A 12500-nucleotide genomic window follows, 5' to 3' on the forward strand; every position below is an offset into this window, starting at 1 on the left:
CACAGACTTTCTAAGGAACAGAGAGGCTGTCTTCCAGGATTAACATCTGCGAATGGAATAACACACACACACACACACACACACACACACACACACACACACACACACACACACACACATATATATATATATATATATATATATATATATATATATATGCATGCATGTATGTGTGAGGGGCTGTATACATACAAATAACAGAATAATTTATAAATCAAGATTCTTACCGCATTCTATCACAAACAATAATACAAAACAGTATTAAATTTTTCTCTATTTTTTTTCTAAACAAGACATCACATCAACCGGCCTCATAAATAAAAAGCCCGCTATAATATTCTATAAAATATGCAAAGGCAGTTTACATTTAAAACACACTTTTGAGTGGCCGGCTGGAGCATTTGCATTTTTAATACAGACTTCCAAAATGCAATACTGTTTTGATAACGACGGTGAACTCTGTGTATGGTATCCTTCTGTGCTCAAGAACACAACTCCATTGCTTAATGTCTTTAATTTCTTATCCTTTTAATATTTTTTTTAATACTACCTGGTTGGCCAACCTTTTTATTTTGGTCCAATTTAAATACTAACACGCATTAACTAAGAAAAGTATAACAGACGTCTCTTTATAATAACGAGAAATTACATATAGAGTGGACACGAAATGACCAACTCGGCTACTGCTGTGTATTTTTTTTTTTCTATATTAATATGTCAATTCACAAATCACTCATAATGCTTACGCAAAAAAAGTAGAATAGTCTTCTCTTTGTAATAGCAACAATAGAAAAGGAATAAAAATGGAACAAAAGACTGAAAAATTAAATAAAATACAGAACGATATTGTAATTACATACCTGTTATATATCAAATAACGCTTAATTTTCGAGTGAAGATGCCGAACTACCGTGACAGTTTCAATGTAAGCTTTGACGCAAGAGAAGTTCCTTGTTAGGATATTTCACTTCAATGTAATTAAATGGCAGTGGGTCAATTCACAAAAACGAATAAATAAATGGAAGTGCGCTGCAGCATGAATTTTTCTACGATAAACTTATATATTAAAAGAAAATATTGGAAAAAGCATACACACCAGGGACAGGGACTTGGCTGGTTTGTAAGAGGATATGTATGAATCGAGAGATATGGTGGTAGGAAAATTGCATACTGGACATTTGCGTCCCGGACAGATGTGTCCCGGACAATTGCGTCCACGGACTTTTTCGTCCCGGTAATTTGCGTACCTGTACTTGTCTTTAGTGACCAGGTAATATTTGTTAAAAGATACGGAAGTGACTCTCTGTCTATCTGTATGTCTGTATGCATGTATATATGAATGTAACTATGTATGTATGTATGTTATCGCTCGATTACAGAATTACTAATTACTGTATATAGGATATATGGCATAAAACCACTGAAGTACAGAACTGAAAATTACACTACTTAACTATCATTTTACTTTCGTGTTTACGTAGACCTTTTGAAACAATTCCTGATCTTTCTAGAAGCAGAAAAGACATTTAATCCAAGGAAGTTCAATCTCAGTTTTCTTTTTTATTTACTTCGGTTACATAGTGGTGAGCTGCTAAGCTTTATTTTTTACTTGTGTAATATATTGTATAATTTCATCAATTTCTAGATATTTTTCTAACGAAAAATAAAATGGTCACTATTCGCCTACAGTAAAAGTAGCTATCCTAAATCTTTATTAAAAAAATATGACCTAATCTTTTTAGATTTTTAGAAAATTCATAGTGTATGTCTAAGTATAAAATTTCTCAATTTCTTTTAGGTTTTAAAGATAATAAAACGTGCAAATGAAATATTGATGTCTCTCTCTCTCTCTCTCTCTCTCTCTCTCTCTCTCTCTCTCTCTCTCTCTCTCTCTCTCTCTCTCTCTCTCTCTCTCTCTCTCTCTCTCTATATATATATATATATATATATATATATATATATATATATATATATATATATATATAGAGAGAGAGAGAGAGAGAGAGAGAGAGAGAGAGAGAGAGAGAGAGAGAGAGAGAGAGAGAGAGAGAGAGAGAGAGAGAGAGAGAGATTGATGAAAAGCTGAGAGATGAACAAACAGGATTTAGAAAAGCCAGAAGTTGTACTGACCAAATTTTCATACTAATGCATGTTGTACAGCAATGTGTAGAATATGAAAAACCATTTTTTACAACTTTTATGGACTTTGAGAAAGCCTTTCATAGTCCACACAGGCCAATTTTGTGGAGAGTCCTGAGTTATTATGGAGTTCCTCTTAAATATGTAATTTTGATTAAGTTTGTTCATGAGCATAGCAAGTTCAAAGTTAATGTTAGTGGAGTCCTATCAAATGATTTCCAGTGAACAGCAGAGTACTCCAAGGGAATGTGTTGTCGCTTATGTTGCTTATCCTCCTAATGGATTTTATAATGCATACAACTGTTGGGGATGGTGGAGAAGAATTGGACTGGATTGGTAAGAGCATATAAGCTGACCTACAATATGCTGATGACCCTGTCCTTGTTAGCAGAACACCACATAATTTGCAATGATTGCTGACCAGACTACATGAAATATCACGAGGTTGGGCTCAAGATATATAGAAGAGAGATGATGAGAACGGAATATGCAATGGAACATGAAATATCACTGGAAAGAGAAAGGATTAATGAGGTAGAATTATTTAAGTATTTATGAACTATGACCTTTAATACAGGGTCTTTAGAATTTGAGTTTAATAAAAGATTGAAAAAATAAATTAGACAATGGCTATAAGTAAAATTTGCAAATCAAATCCCCTGAAATTACTTATAAAAATTAAGCTATATAGCAGTTTAGTGAGATCGGTGTTATTCTATGAACACGAGTCGTGCTATGACAATGAAACAATATCCAAAAGATTTAATATATTTGAGAGCAAATTCCTTGGAAGAATATTGGGAGTTGAATGGCAGCAAAAGAATTAGAAATGAAACTATAAAAGAGATTACTCGAATGCCATATGTGGATGAGATCATGGTGAAGGGTAGATATAGATGGTTTGGGCATGTTCTTCGCACTCCCCAAGATAGATTGGTTCATCTAACTTTTAACTGGGCTCCACAAGACACTAGAAAAAGAGGGAAGACCCAGGCCTACATGGCTGAGAAATATGAAACGAAGTAGATGTTGAATGAAGAAGTATTGAATTAAAAGCTCAAGATAGAGACGACTGGCAAAATCTAACCGAGGACTTTTGGGGCAATAAGCGTCGACGATATATATATATATATATATATATATATATATATATATATATATATATATATATATATATATATAATGTGTGTGTGTGTGTGCGTGCGTTTGTGTGTTCTCCTTACTAAGTATTCATATCAAATGGATATCATTCTTTGGAAGTTTATTTCCGAACACATTTCACAATTCTCTCTATTCTTATTTATTAAAAGAACACGTTTATGATTATAAAAATAAACTAGTAAATGTGTACATACACACATAAATATATATATATATATATATATATATATATATATATATATATATATATATATATATACAGAGAGAGAGAGAGAGAGAGAGAGAGAGAGAGAGAGAGAGATCTTGAAGAACATACTGTATATAGGAAAGAGAGTCAAGGAAAGTATTGTTACAAGCTAATAATAAATAAATGATTATAACTAAGTGTTAGATTTCAAGGTAATAAAAATCATCAGTGGAATAAAAGGCAAAGAAAGATTAGTAAAGGGCTTAAGACATATTTTGGGAAACTGACCCATTGACAAGAAGCCAAAGATCTGGAGATACCATGTGAGTTATAATGGGATTGGGAGATATTTATAACTCTTAAGTTAGAAAAGTCTTGATTCTGATAGCAAACCAGAATATGAGTAAAATACTTGTTTGGCAGGACTTCTAATGAATTCCCACTTTGGCTCTATAAGAAAGGGCTATTATATGCATAGTTGTATTTAAAAATATAATCGTTATTAGATATTTGGATGCAACTCAGATTCGATTGTATTTAGACCATATGGACAAAGAACCATTGGATTACATGGTTGTGGTACCCTATTGAAAACCTCACTGCCTGGGAATATGTTGGACGATAAATCGAGACCCGTTCAAGCTCGATAGTTTCTAGTAGAGTGTCGTCTGCAACCTCACCCTCCTTCCGAGTTACGGGGGTTTGGAGGACCCTATACTATTTATGTATCTGCCGAGTCATCAGCAGCAATTGCCAGGCCCTCCCTGGTTCTAGCTTTATGGAGAAAGGGCTTGGGGCTGTCTTGGGCATTTTCCTGTCCCTTGCTTCTGCCATTCATGAGCAACCTTTAAATTATTAAAAGCGAGATAAAGCTATACGCATTTGACACAAAAAACCAAGTGACAATCATCGTGACCATGTATGCGAAGTTAATAACTTCTTTCTAAACACCAATACTTGAAAATCTGAAGATTTTAAAAGTCTTGACGATGAGGCAATACTTCTCAGGGAGTCTGCTAAGATATGACGTTAACTGGATACCCATGTAAAGCGATAATGAAGACCAAATGATGTAAAATACTAGTTTTTATGACTAGAAACCTCTTACATTTGGTTGTTGAGTAACTAAATTAATCACTGATAAATAAAATCAAATAAGCATTTGTATTACATTATTTCACTATGAGTGTAGGAACATCTTAATGGATGAGTCAAAACGACTAATGAAGTTCAGTAAATCGTAAACGACAGATGAAAAATATCAGAAAATCTTTTAAATGCTTCCTAATATGAAACCTAGTGTAGCACTGGAAATCTATTAGACAAATCATCTGAAGCCAAATTGATAAGTGAATGTTTCAAAAGAAAGGGCATAATTCGCAGAATATCAGGAGAAATGTCATATTATCATTACTACTTGCTAAGCTAAAACCCTAGTTGGAAAAGCAGGATGCTATAAGCTCAGGGGCCCCAACAGGGAAAATAGCCCAGTGAGGAAAGGAAACAAGAAAAAAAAAAAACATTTTAAGAACAGTAACAACATTAGAATATATATTTCCTATATAAACTATAAAATCTTTAATAAAACGAAAGAGAGAAAACGTAAATAGAATATAGTAGTGTGGCCGAGTGTACCCTCCAGCAAGAGAACTCTAGCCCAAGACAGTGGAAGACCATGGTACAGAGGCTATGGCACTACCCAAGACTAGAGAACAATGGTTTGACTCCTTGAAGGACACTAGGTAACGAACGATCAAATGAATTAGTAAACGAAGCACGTGAGGATAAAAAGCATATGGCATAACACTAGCAATAACTAGTAAGATGCAATAACGATGGATAAGTTTGACGAAATAATTTTCAACAGATGACGCAAGATCCTGTTAATGATGAGGAAAGTGCAGTTAACCTAATTATTTTTTTTCTTTTTTATAGAATATTGGGAAACTCTTTGGATGGGATGGAGTTAAATGAACAATTGGAAAACAGGTGAATGATATAGAGCTGACTGAATATAAGGAAACCTGAAGGAAGATGATTATAATACTGTTCATAAAGGGAATGGGGCAAAACAATCGAAAATATCCTAGCACGATAAAAAACTGGTAAATGATGCAAATGATGACTAAATATTTAATTGGTAATAATAAATAACAGAAATATTTAATTGGTAATAATAAATAACAGATAAGAATACAAAAAATTACATGCTCGTGAGCATTTTGAACAGAATATCTATTGATCAAATATATAAAAAAAGGAATTATGTGAAACTTTAGAAGGCGATAACGAAAAATCAAGATAAGTGAGAAGTAAATCTATAGATAAAGAGAATTAATTATCTTTATAACTAGCCCTTCCGACCCAACTAGGAGGGGCCACACAAAAGATTCACTTAATTGAGGAAGGTGAAACTGTTGAGCGAGAGGACATCTTGCTAAGAAATAACTTGTACATTGTATGAAATATATACCGGATAAATGGAGATACAAAGAAGGATTCAAGATAAATCTACGAGGCAAATCAATCAATTTACAATAGGACATATTCATTATGAGGTTATAAAATTTTGAAAACTCGTGAAATTCTAATGGTAAAATAATTTGAAGGAAAAATTTCTTTAATAATGAAATTACCCATTGCTTAAAAACTGCAACAGACCTTAGGAGTCTAATGTGAGTGACAGTTCGGCACAATGCAGCCCAAGAAGCCAATGGAGTGATTAATGATACGAAGATAACCATTGCATAATTGAAAGACCCACTGGGGCCAGAGAGGCAATTCATCGCTGATGAGAAACTGAGGAAGACCTTTACAATGAGACTGTGGCGAATACGTTAAACGAAGGTAGACAGCAGGATGGAAGGACGTGGGAACGGAGTTTTGTAACAGCTGAACTAATAATAATACTTAAAACAATCAAAGAAACAATAATAATAATAATAATAATAATAATAATAATAACGAAATTAATTAAAATAATAATAATAACCCAGCCATTGAGGGGAGCAAGCCAGCCTCAACTCAGACAACTAAGGTCTGTTGCAGTTTTTAAGCAATGGGTAATTTCAGTATTAAATAAATTTTCCTTCAATTTATTCTATCATTAAAGTTTCACGAGGGTAAATGGGGAGGGTTGGCGGCAGGAAAGGCATCCGGCCATGAAAAATTAGCCAAAACCTACATGGCCAGTGGAGATTGTGAGATTAACCGAAGATGAAGTGTGGGACTGAGGTAGATGGAGAAAGCTGGCCAGAAACAACGACCCCACATTAAAGTGAGAAAAGATGCTGACAAAAAATAATAATAATAATAATAATAATAATAGATGAAATAATTATAATTATAAAAATAATAATAATAATAATAATAATAATAATAATAATAATAATAATAATAATAATAATAATAATAATAATAACGATAGTGGTATAATAGATAATTCAAAACTCAGGGTTGCATCTTAAAAATCAGAAAATCAAAAGTAAAACCTGGAATAGCTAAAATATTCTGTGATAATTTCCAACATAATCCTTCGTCAGTTAGAAAGCCGAATAAAGGCCTTTCTAGTTCAAACGTTTTGAGTATATATACGCAGAGGATACACAGCTTTTCCTCTCTCCTAATTACTTCCGACGCAAGCAAAATTAAAAATATCTTATGAGTAAATCTACCGAGAGAGAGAGAGAGAGAGAGAGAGAGAGAGAGAGAGAGAGAGAGAGAGAGTATAAAAACAAATACATAAATTATACTATCAAAGATTATCCTGTACAATTGCACTAAATTGAAGTGTGTGTGTATATATATATATATATATATATATATATGTGTGTGTGTGTATGTATATATATAAACAAACACACACACATACACACACAAGCTATATATATATATATATATATATATATATGAAAAGACCTGGAACCGGGCGCCAACACAGGTTTGCTAAAGTTTAAAGGATGAAAATGGAAATATCAATAAAAAATGGAAATATCAATAAAAAATGGAAATATCAATAAAAGAGATGGTGATAAAACTAGCAGAGGATTTCTATACAATGATATAAATACAATAGAGATATAAGAAATAACTTTAGCAAAAGAAATAATGAAACACCTGAGCTGGTACCAAACGTAACAGCATGAAAAAGTCAAAGCAGCAGAGGAAAATGGCCTAACAATTGATTTAATAACAGATGGAGGAGAATTCATAGTAGTAAAACTTTGTGAAATTTACACATAATGTCTGCAAGACTTCTCTATGCCTATAGCTTGGAAAAACTTTATCATTAGACTTATTTACAAAAAGGGAGACAAAAGACCTGAAAAATGACCGCACAATAAGTTATTCAACAACTGACCATATTCATGTAATTAACCAGCAAATGGAAAAATCAAGAGAATATGACAAACCACTATGTATGGCATTTATAGACTATGAGAAAGCTTTTGATTCTGTCAAAACTTCAGCAGTAATGAAAGTCTCTCAAAGAAAAGGAATAGATAAATCTTATGTTAGAACACTTTAAGATATCTATGGGGGAAGTACAGCAATCTTAAAACTACATAAAGATAGTGAGAAAATTCCCCATAAAAAAAGGAGTTGGACAAGGAGACCATATCTCTCGTAATTTAATTCATTATTTAAATTTTAAGAATTTAGATTGAAAAATGTAGGAACTGACATTAATGGGGAATACCTCAACAACTTGAGGTTTGCAGATGACATAGTTCTATTCAGTGAATAATGGGAGGAACTTAGAAAAATTGTAGAATTCATTTGAGAAAGCAGAAATGCAGGACTGAAAATTAATATGAGTAAAACTAAGGTAATGTTTAATGAAAATGCAAAAACAACAAATAAGGGGTATGGACGAACCTCTTGAGATTGTTAATGGATATACGTACTTAGCACAGGCAGTAAGTGTTTACCCAGGACATGAGAACGAAATTAAAAGACGGATAAGCATCGGATGGAGTGCTTTTGGTAAACAAAAGATTATGAAAAGTAAATTGCCACTTTTCCTTTTTAAGAAGGTCCTACCAGTATTAACTTATGCATCGGAAATTTGGAGCATTACTAAAGCCTTAGAACAAGAACCAGTTACAACTCAGAGTTATAGAAAGAATATTTATGGAATTAACACTAAGAGACAGAAAAAAAGCAACATGGATACGAGAGCAAACTAAAGTAGAGGATATTCTAACATGTAAGAAAAAGAAATGGACATGGGCCGGACATATAATGAAAATGACAGATAAAAGATAGACATTAAGAATAACTGAATGGGTCCCCATAGATTACAAAAGAAGCAGGTGAAGACAGAGAAGACGATGGATTATCGAGCTAGAAAATTTGCGGGTATAGACTGGCATAGAAAAACCATAAAGAGATGCAGGTAGATGGACATGTCTGAGGTCTTTGTGTTTGTCCTGCAGTGGACTAGTCACGGCTGATGATGATGATGATGATAAAATTATCTTATACATGTAGGCCTACATAATTTAAGTATACATGGTCAACATAAATATTTTGCTTAATATTACTCGCAGAAAATTAAGTGATTAATGATAATTTTAAAGCAAAATTAAAAATATATATATATATATTTGTCAATTGAGACGAGGGCCATAGAACATGCGTTCGTCGTCCCTTGGCTACACGCCGAGAGAGAGAGAGAGAGAGAGAGAGAGAGAGAGAGGGGGGGGGGGGGTTCTCTTCTTTTATAGTTATCATCACAATCGTCAACTAAACATCTGTATACATTAAAATTCAAATTCGATTAATTAAGCTAAAACTATACTTCTCTAAAAAAAAAAAGTATATTATGCAAGGCTGACATTTCTTTTGATTTTACACCTACAAACTATAGACCTCTAATACAAGAGAAGAAAGTACACTTTTCGAGTACAATACTATTAATAGAAAATTTTAAAGAAAGCATTACCAATGTAGAAAGTGTATAAAGAAAACTCCATTCAAAATAAGTCTTTGTCCATGTTCAAGTTAATTACTTTTCCCCTCAGAATAAAAATAAAATATTTTCTTTTTTTTTTTACTTATGAATAAGAGCATCGAATCGAATCCACTTCATCTTTTTTAAGAGCTTTCGTGTTTGTGTTTCATTATAAAATCTATTATTAGACTTAATTTAGTTCAGTGAACTTTAAAGGAAAAATAAATTCAACAACCACAACAATAATTGATTTTTTACTATCAAAAAATGTACACTTAACACTGAACCTGGAGTATATGTTTCTTTTAAACTTTGTGTTATTAGAAAACTGTTTTCATGGGGGTGGTCTGGAACATAACTGTCCAGTTACTGAGTAGATTCCCCATAAATTCGGTTTTATAAAAAACAAAGATTATAAGGAACTTTTATCTCAGTATCGTAACACTAAAAGACAACTTGTCGATAATGTCCAATCAGTGTCTACTTTATTTTTTCTTAATAAATCCGTCAACTAAATCAAGTGACTAAAGTCAAACACAAAGTCAGTTCCATTGTGGTGGCCTATTGGAAACATCCCTGCCCGATGATCTGCCTGACTGTGATTAGAATCCCGCTAAAGTTTCATAGTTCCGCGTTGTGTCTGTAACACCACCATCCTTGTGAGCTAAGGAGGGGGGGGGGGGGGGAAATTTAGGGGACTATAGGTTTACCTGCTGAGTAATTAGCAGCCAATGCCTGGCCCTGACTGCTCAGGTGGAGAGGGGGCCTGGGCGTTGATCATACGTATATCGTCACCCTCATAAACTAACTGCCTAAGTCATTTTCTCAACTTGTTGGGAAATAAAAAAAAAAAAAAACCTTCTCATTTCCTAATTCTTTATATCATTGTATTGAGCTTCAATTAACAAATTCTAATTCCAAAATTCTTCTGCTAAGAATTTGTGATTTGAAACTCAGGACAATGATATAAAGAATTACGAAATGAGAAGGTTTTTTTTTGAGTTCCCAACAAGTGGAGAAAATGACTTAGGCAATTAGTTTACGAAGGTGACGATATACGGTCAGTCTGTAGGGCCTTGTCAATGTCCCTTGCCTTTGCTATTCATGTGTGGCCTTTAAACCACTGGCACACAGGTCACTGTTTTCATTACTGAAACTGGCGACAGATACGAGGTGTATGGTGGAAGAGGCTGTAGGTCACAACGCGGTCGTCAAAAGCCTAGAGTTTCATGGCTGGATCAGTGTTAGATACAGAAAAGAATTTAAGAGTAACTGCTCGTATAACATAGTAAGTCTTTCGGTAGGAAAAATATTGTTAAAATATCCAACTGACGTTCTTCTCAAAATCATAGGCTACATATTACTGTTTCTTGCGCAATAAGAATGAACGTAGTCTCTATGAGCAAAATGAATGAAAAGTCTGCTTTAATGTTCAATATTGTTTAAAAAAAAAAATCAGAAAACAGAAGGAAAAAGAATATCGAATAAGCCATGTTAATCGTGGGCAAGACTCAGATATATATATATATATATATACATACACACACATATATATATATATACACACACATATATATATATATATATATATATTTATATATACAGTATATATATATATAATATATATATATATATATATATATACATATATGTGTGTGAGTGTATGTATAGTGAAACTTGTTGAAAACATCAGGTAGCTCCGCTTTGCATTAAATAGAAAATAGTCAAAGTAAGCGGTACCTCGAAAATTGTCAGTTTCTATTTGGATGCTAATTATCAACGTACAAAAACGCCTTATCTGTTAAGAACCATGTACCATTAATATCCATGGCAGTCATGATCACAATTCTTCCAGTGATTTACAAGCAATGAAGAAAGATTACAAATTCGTATAATAACGAATTCATCCATCTTATTTCTATTATGGCATCGAACAGGTTAGTAACCATTTTGTTTCATACAAATCCAAATTGCATGGCTAGTGTTCAATTCCCTGTAGTCACAAAGAACTGAAAGCTTAGAAAAATGGCAGTGTGAAAAAAATGGAATCATGTAAAAATGTGAAATCGGTACTCTATAATGGTGGATAACGGGGGAGGGTGGGCTGTGGCACCCTAGCAGTACCAGCTAAACTCGGTTGAGTTCCTTGTCAGGCTGGGAGGAACGTAGAGAATAAAGGTCCCCTGTTTTTGTTTCATTTGTTGATGTCGGCTACCCCCCAAAATTGGGGGAAGTGCCTTTGGTATATGTATGTATGTATATATTACGGAAATAAAGTAGTGATAGATTTGAAATTCCAAAGTAAAATAAACCAAGCGCAAGTAAAGATTAGGCAATGAGAAATTCACGTTACTGATAATCAACAAAAAATAATTTAATCTCTTTAATTACCCAATCTATCAAACCTTTTGGGGAAAAAATTGTGTGTAAGTACATAGTTAAGTAACGAAAGTTCACATGGTCAACAAACCATGTAACTATAGGGCAATAGGGTAGATTTGGTCATGCCTTTGAGTTTCAAATAACAAAGCTATGCGTATCTTATACAACGAACTGAAGCGTTATTTAACAGTAAAAATGAACAATACTCAAATAACAAACGAAGAGTTCTATCGAGTATGGCTTACAGATTATAAGGGGGAAATGGTTTCTAGCTCAGATAATTGTATAAGTTAAGATTTTGTCTGATAATGGAAATAGTGAATTACATCGTTCTATTAATTATATGAAAATGAATTATCAACTGCAATGGTACGTCATTCCGTGAAGTTATATTTTGTATTACTTTCAACAGAAGATAAATCTTTGTGAATAATCATAATCTTAAGTCATAAGAGTGAGATCCATATTCTTATATTTTTGTCATATCATAATTATAATCCTAATTACTTGCTAAAGCTATAAACCTAGTTGGAAAAGCAGAATGCTATAAGTCCAAGGGCTCCAACAAGGAAAGTAGCCCAGTGGGGAAAGGAAATAAGGAAACTAGAAGAGAAGCAACAATGACCCAACAGAAAGTTTAGTATATTTAACATAATTTCTTACGAAATGCAAAAA

The sequence above is a fragment of the Palaemon carinicauda genome, chromosome 28 (assembly GCF_036898095.1).
Source record: "Palaemon carinicauda isolate YSFRI2023 chromosome 28, ASM3689809v2, whole genome shotgun sequence".
Taxonomy (NCBI): Eukaryota; Metazoa; Arthropoda; class Malacostraca; order Decapoda; family Palaemonidae; genus Palaemon; species Palaemon carinicauda.